The sequence below is a fragment of the Zingiber officinale genome, chromosome 7A (assembly GCF_018446385.1).
Source record: "Zingiber officinale cultivar Zhangliang chromosome 7A, Zo_v1.1, whole genome shotgun sequence".
In the NCBI taxonomy this organism is placed as follows: Eukaryota; Viridiplantae; Streptophyta; class Magnoliopsida; order Zingiberales; family Zingiberaceae; genus Zingiber; species Zingiber officinale.
Window position 1 is genome coordinate 3,032,261 of NC_055998.1, and position 8,360 is coordinate 3,040,620.

The window sequence follows — 8,360 nt, forward strand, 5'->3', positions numbered from 1 at the left end:
TAATTTTGTATACGTCCACACTATCGTGGCATGCAAAATTCACGGTGTTTGAGGTGTTGGTGAATTTAAATAATATTGTTTGAGGAATCAATGTTATTTTAAATTCAAAAAGTTTTGACCAAATATTTGATCAAAGACAGATCAACTATTAATTTTATTCGTCATAAAGTAAAGTTGACGAGATAATAAAATTAATGAATAAAATCTCCTCTTCGATTTTGTATACGTTCACACTATCGTGGCATACAAAATTCATGGGGATTTTAAGGAGTTGATCTTGACCAAATATTTTTGTGATTCTTAGGATTTAAAATGTTTGTCAATCCCCTAGTAGTCATACTATAGAAAAGACTTAGTAGTCCCAATTGTAATGATTGGAAATAGGACTTGGACATTAAGGTAGACTGTCTTCTTAGAATTAAAAACAATATAGGTGTATTTAATTCATTAGTTGAAACATGTTTAGTGGTGTTATCTACCAGAACCTGGAATGTAGATACAGATACCATTAATCATGTCCGCAATTCATTGCAATGTTTCAGGAAACCCGACAACTAAATGAAAATTAAAACACCGTCCACATGGGCACTACTGTAAAAATGGTAGCTGTTGTAGTGGGAGATGTTTATCTTTTGATAAGAATAAAACATGGATTTTTGAGTAATTGTCTTTACGCACCAAGTTTAGAAAGAACTAGTTTTCAGTTTCTAAACTATTCAAAGAACTTGATATTCTGGGAAGTTATCTGTTCTGGTACGTTGGTTGGCAATTTATAAATCCAATAACTCTCATGATGCAACAAATGAAAATTAGTAACACATCTTCTAACTTTAAGAGAAAGTAACATTCGGAAATGAATCAATTATATCTTTGGCATCTAAGACTAGGTTATATTAACTTGAGTAGGATTCATTGGTAGCTGATGAACTTTTGGGTTCATTAGTAGTGGAAATCTTTCCAACCTGCGAGTCTTACTTGGAAGGAAAAATAACCAAGAAGCTTTTAAGTCTAAGGGGTATGGAGTCAAAGATATGTTGAAATTGGTTCATTCTGATTTGTGTGATCCTATGACTATCCAGACAAGAGGTAGTATTGAATATTTCGTCTATTTTATAGACAACTATTCAAAATACAAATAAATTTACTTAATGTACCGCAAGACTAAGTACTTTGATTAGTTCAAAGAGTACAAGGCTGATGCAGAGAAATGTTAAAGTAAAAGTTACTATGGTAAGATCGTAGTGGCAAGTACCTCTTGGGAGAATTTAGGAGTCACTTATCAGAAGTAGGGATTCAATCCCAACTAACTGCACCTGGTACACCCCAACAGAATGGTGTAGATAAAGGAAGGTATAGGACTCTTATGGAAATAAGTAGATTGATGAGTTATTTAGAATATTACCAAAATCATTTTAAGGATATACTATGGAAACGGAAGTGAATATAGTACCTTCCAAAGACAGAACTCTCTACTCATATAGAATTGCTGAATAGGCGTAAGCCTATTTCGAAGCATATTCGGATTCGGGTAGTCCAGCATATATGCAGAAGAGAGACAATGATAAGTTGGACAGGAATTCACTTGTTTGTGGATTATCCTAGAGAAATGAAAGTAGATTTATAGTCTTAAAAATCAGAAGGTCATTGTTAGCATCAATGACCGATTTTTAGAAAAGGACTATGTAATAAACCATGTGCCCATAAGAAAATTTGTTCTTAAGGAAATAATAAAAGACATGTTTAATCTAGTACCAACTGTACAAGATGAGATACCACAAGGAAACTGCAACATGTATCACAAATGATACACAATTGTAGAAAGTGCCTTGTCGTAGTAGGAGGGTTGTTAGGCAACCTAAAAGGATTCATGTTTTGGGAGAGTTTTTGGACTCGATCCTTGGAGGACATGAACCTGATCTCCGGACATATGACGAAGCACTCCAAGATAAAGATGCAACATCTTGGCAAAGAGTAATGAATAACAGAATTAGAATATATGTATTCTAATAAAATCTGGAAGCTTGTAGAAACACCAAATGGTGTAAAAGCCTTTGGGTGTAAAAATGTCTATAATAGGAAAAGAGGGATAGACAGGAAGGTAGAAACTTTCAAAAGCAAGGCTAGATGAAAAAGGAAACTTTTTCACTGGTAACCATGCTTAAGTCTATCCGGATTCTTTTATCTATTTGGCAAGTGGATGTTAAGACAACATTCCTTAATGGAAGTCTTGAAGAAAGCATCCATATAAAGCAACCAGAAGGGTTCATTGTGAAGGGCTAAGAGCATCTTGTGTGCAAGCTCAATCAGTCTATGGACTGAGGCAAAGCTTCAAGGTCTTGGAACATCCAGTTTATCAAAGTAATCCAGACCTATGGATTTATTAAACGGATAAGTCTTGTGCATACAAAAGGTGTGATGGAAACGTGGTGGTATTTCTTGTACTATACGTAGATTACATTTTTGATAGTTGGAAACAATATCAAGGTGTTATCGGAAGTAAAGGTATGGTTGTCTAAGCAATTCGTTATAAAGGACTTAGGAAAATAAGCACATATTCTTGGGAACAAGGTTCGCAAGAAAAGAATGTTGTGCTTATCTCAAGCTTTATATAACAATCTCGTTTTAGCATGCATAACTCCAAGAAAGGTTTTCTACCTTTTAAGCATGGAGTGTCTTTATCTAAAGAGATGTCTCCGATGACATCAAAGGAGATTGAGGACATATAGGCAGTTCTTTATGCTTCGAAAGTTAGACAGCCTAATGTATGCTATACACGAGATCAGAAATCTGTTTTGCCAAGGGCATAGTTAACAGATATCAAAGTAACCCTAGACAAGGACATTGGACTGCAGTAAAGCATATATTAAAGTACCTTAGAGGCACTAGAGATTATATGCTAGCTTACACGGCAGTTAATTTGGTTCCTGTAGGTTGCACGGATTTTGACTTCCAATCAGATAGGGACAATAATAAGTCGACCTCGGAGTTTTGTGTTTACTTTAGGAGGAAAAGTCATAACTATGAAAGAGTGATAAGCATAGGTGTTTTTTTGGACTCCACCATAGAAGCTGAGTATATGGCAAGTCTCTGAGGTAGCCATAAAAGATGAATGACTTAATAACCTTAAGATAGACTTAGATATGATTTCTAGTTTGTCCAAAGATTATTACAATTTATTGTAATAATAATGGTGCAGTAGCAAACTTGAAGAAACCATGAGTCTATAAGGCAAGTAAACACAATAGAGCGCAAGTACTACCCAATACGAGAAATTGTATAACGAGGAGAAGTTGTTGCCGCCTAGATTGCATCAGATGATAACCTAAGGTCCTTAAGGAAAGAGCTTTTTGAAAGGCATGAGAATCAGATGTATGGCAGCAGATATGGCAGCTTAGTCTTTTAGCATAAGTGGGAGATTGTTAGAATGTATACTAAAAGCCTAGCTTTTGGTATAAAATATTTATCTAGAAATAAGAATCACATTGGTCAAATGTCTACATTTGTGATAAATGTAGTTGTTCAATTAATTTATATTGTAGATAACATGGTGTGTGGTGTCACACACAGAAGATCATGTTATCAGTACCTTATAAATTATAAACAGTAGCTCACGACCATGATGGAAAGGAACAAACCATTGGAAGGTCGTAGTGTAATTAGGTGTTAGTTTATCTTAACTATATAATTACACTACTACACTAAGAGTGTATTGAGTAGGACCATTAGAGGTCGTTTCTTTTATACTGACTTTATAAAGGAACAAAGACCTCAGTTATTATGGAAGTGTGTGCTCTTAATCCTAATATAATAACAAGCACATATATTTGATATTTATTTCTTTAATTTATCAATGGGTGAGATTTAGTTCGATGAATCAATAAGCCCGATAAATTGGGAAATGATATCACTTATAGTGTGTGTTGTTGATTATAGAAGGAAACTGTGTCCTAGTAATCTAGGTTGAGAATGCCCCCAAGAGGAGCTCATAAGGATTGTCATGTTAAACCCTGCAGGTGGACTTAGTCCGACATGATGATGAAGTTGAGTGGTACTACTCTTGGAGCTAGATATTAATTAAGTGAGTTGTCAGTAACTTACTTAATTAGTGGACATTTGTTATCTTAAACACAGGGAGACTAACACACTCATGATAAGAAGGAGCCCAAAATGTAATTTGGGATTGATGCGGTAGTTCAATAATAGTTCTCTAGTGGAATGAATTATTATTGATAAAATTAAGTTGTGTGTTCGGGGCGAGCACGGGATACTTAATTTTATCGGGAGACCAAAACCAATTACTCCTCTCGGTCCCTATCGTAGCCTCTAGTATATAGAGATTTATACCCACCGCATACCCACCTTCTTACCCATCCAATGGGGCCGACCAAGCTAGCTTGGAACCCAAGCTAGGGCCGGCCAAGACCAAGTGGGTGAGCCATGTAGGTGGTCGGCCAAAGCTTGGGTCCCAAGCTTAGGTGGCCGGCCACTAGAATATTAAAAAGGATTTTTATTAAAATTATTTCTTATGTGGATATCATGATTTTAAAAGAGAGTTTAAAAATTAAAAATTTCCTTTTATAACTTTCTACAAAAGATTAAGAAAAGAGATTAATCTCTTTCCTTATTTGTAGTTTAAAAGGATGGTTTTAATTTTTGGTAAAAACTTTCCTAATTTGTAAATCATCTACATGATTAAAAGAGAGTTTAAAATTTGAAATCTTTCCTTATTTGTTGATTAAAGGAGGATTTTAAATTTTAAGAAAACTTTCCTTTTTAACCATGTTCATGATTTAAAAGAGAGTTTAAAATTAAATATTCTCTTTTATAAGTTTCTACAAAAGATTAAGAAAAGATTTGATATCTTTCCTTATTTGTAGATTAAAAGAGTTTTTAATTTATAGAGATAACTTTCTTTTTATCCACATGTTTAAAAGAAAGATTTTAATTTATTAAATTTCCTTTTTATAAACCAATCATGAAGGGATAAAAATTATTGGAGAAATTTTATAAATTTCCGGAAGCAAATAAGGAAGTTTTAATTTTTGTTTAAAATTTTATTTGCTTGGAGAATTTATGTGGTGGTCGACCATTACAAATTGAAAAGAAAAATTATTTTTAATTAAATAAATTTTCCTTTTCAATGGCAAAAGAAGTAAGGAAGTTTTTATTAAATTTTCCTTATTTGCCAAGACCAAGGATTATAAAAGAGGGGTTAGAGGAGGCTTCAAGGCTAAGGACTCTATTCTATTTTTCTCCCTCTTTTCCTTGGTGTGGTGGCCGACCCTTCCATTTCTCTTCTCTCCTCTTGTTGTGGCCGAAATCTATCATCTCTTGGAGCTTGGAGGATGTGGCCGGATCAAGGAAGGAGAAGAAGGAGAGAAAGCATGCATCCCTTGGAGCTTGGTTGGTGGAAAATTCTTCATCCTTTGGAAGTTCTTGTGCTTGACCGAAACTTGAAGGAAGAAGGAAGAAGGTGCCTAGGTGGTTCTCATCTTGGAAGATCGTTGCCCACACAACGTCCGAGGTTAGAAGAGGAATACGGTAGAAGATCAAGAGGTCTTTCCAAAAGGTATAACTAGTAATTTTTCTTTCCGCATCATACTAGTTATTTTTGGAAATAATACTAAATACAAGAGGCATACGATTCTAGTGTTTCAAATTTGTTTTCGATATAGTATTCTTTTGTTTTTCTTTTCCTTGTGATTTGATTGTTCTTTTTGGTTGACCTAAAGTTATTTTAGGAAATTAAATATTAGCTTTCCTTAAAAGATTTTGTTTAGTCGGTGGTGGTTGCTCCCATATCCAAGAAGGTCATGTGCCTCGCCACATCAGTACTGGGAACCAATTTTAGAAATTAATATTTAATGGAATTAAATAACTTATGTTATTTGGATCAAACGTGTTAAGTTCCGCAGGAGATCCAAGTCAAAACCTAAAAGAACAAATAGATTAAATTTTGGATCAAACGTGTTAAGTTCCGCAGGCGATTCAAAATTTAATTTAAAAGAATACATGGTAGCTAGGAAAAGGTTCAGACCTTTGTACAAAATTTTTGTATAGTGGAACCTCTAGGTTTTCCAAGTAGCAACTAACAGGAAGTTCTAACTAGAGGCTAGTCAATAGAAAATCCCTAGTGAGTGAAGTTAGGTAGTGGATGCCCTTATTGGATTGAGTGGAATGGCTAGAGGGGAGGGGGGAGGGTGGTGAATAACTTGCAAGTTAAAATTCAAACTTCTTTGGCTAACTTACTTTAACAATGACACACTAATTAATTAATAAAATAAATAACATAAAAAGAAAATGAGAGACTCAAGATTTACTTGGTTACAACTTGGGTGGTTATTAATCCAAGACTGTGAAAAACACTATCAAACTCCTTCTTCAACAAGGTCAGAGATGGAGTAGTCCCTTATAACAGTTGGAAGATTAAAACAAAATTATAGAAGTGAGAAACAAGTGTGTTACTTTTACAACTAGCTTTAGGGCTCTATTTATAGTCCATTGGTCAAAAGTGACTATTACTAACTTAATACTTCGGAGGCACCTCCAACTGGATAAGGGTTTTCCTCATCGCAACATCTTCCATATGATCTGGCAGTAGGGGTGAGCATTCGGTTAATTCGGTTTATTCGGTTAATTTGATATTAATTTTGTATAAATTCTTTTTATTATTATTTTAAACAAATTTAATTAATTCGGTGTTAATTGAAATAACTAATTCAATTAATTCAGTTTTAGTAAAATTTTGATTTGATTCGGTTAGTCAACACTAAATCGGTTTTCGGTTAATTTATGGACTGAATTAACCGAATGCTCGCCCCTATCTGGCAGTATCGAAGGCACCTTAGTTCATTAAAGGTGCCTCGATTGTCCTGAGCTAGAATCTACTGTTTATCTCCTCGGCAATAACTACAACTCTTTGGAGGTGCCTCAGTTCATCAGAGGCGTCTCAAGTCCCGTAGTTGACAACAGTTCTATGCTGCATACGAGGCACTTCAGATCCATCGGAGGTGCCTCGATCTTCACTTCATCAGGACGCCTCCAGTCAATTGGAGGCGCTGGGAATGGTCAACCACAGTTATTGGCCATTCGTTGTTTCGCTTGGTTGGGTGATGTTATGGTCTTCCAGAGTTGACCTCACCCAAACCCAACTCCGACCTTCTCTTTGGGTAGGCTTCGTTTCAGCTTCTCGTCCCTTAGATGCATTGCGAGCGCCCTTCTTGCTCCACCTGTGTACTTTTCCGTAGTTTCTCATCCCTTGAATATACCAAGCTCGTCGACTCTCTTTCTGTAGCATCCTTCTCGTTCGCTACATCTTTCGCTCAACTTCTTATGCTCTTAAGGCCCTACACACTCAAACACAAGGTATCAAATACACATGACCTAACTTAACTGGGTTAATTAATATCAAAACTAACCTGAGATACTTACAGTTCTAACTGGAGGTTAGGCAAAGGAAAATCCTAGTGAGTGAAACTAAGCAGTGAAAGTTTTAACTGAAGATCAGGCAAAGGAAAGACCCTAGTGTGTGAAATTAGGTAGTGGAAATCCTAGTGGGGCTAGGTAGTGGAAGACCTAGTTGGGAACTAAGTAACAGAAGTCCTAGCAGGGTTAAACAAGGAAAAAATCTAAGTGGGTCAAAGGTTAATTGAATACTTGGTGATCAAAAGTCCAACAGGAAGTTGGCACGAGATGGAAAGTCCAAGTGGGTCAAGGGTTGACTGGACACTTAGTGAAGAAGCCCTAGCATATCAAGGGTAACCAGATGCTAGGAAACGGGAAGTCCCAATGAGTCACAGATGATTTTAGGATTGGGCATAGAAATCCTAAACTCAAGTTCAAAGTTTAGGGTTGGGCAATCAATTAGCCCAAAGGTAATCCATTAGACAATATGCCTAATTGATTCAGAGGTTTTTGCGAAGCACAGTAAGACTCTAAATGGATTGGCTAATCGATTATGGTTTATGTTATTCGATTAGGGCAATCGATTAAGGATGTTTTTGTGTGAGAACAAAAGAATTTGGAATTGATTAGAGCAATCGATTCATGCTTCACCAATCAATTAGGGTAATCGATTGAAACCTGTTCGTGAGAGCACAATAGGTGCTAGAATCTATTGGAAAATCTATTTATAGATTCTTGCAAGAACATAAAACTTCTGAATTAATTGGGCAAATGATTAGAAGCTGTCGAATCGATTGGTATGACTCACTAATTGATTAGATGGGCGAAAGAGTCATTCTGTAGGTTTTGAATAATCATCTTTTGCAGCAATCGATTAGGGGTAAGCCTAATTGATTAGGAGGTGTTAAAGTAACCCTAGAAAATGAGTTTTGTGAAGATTTAAAGCAAGAGTTATT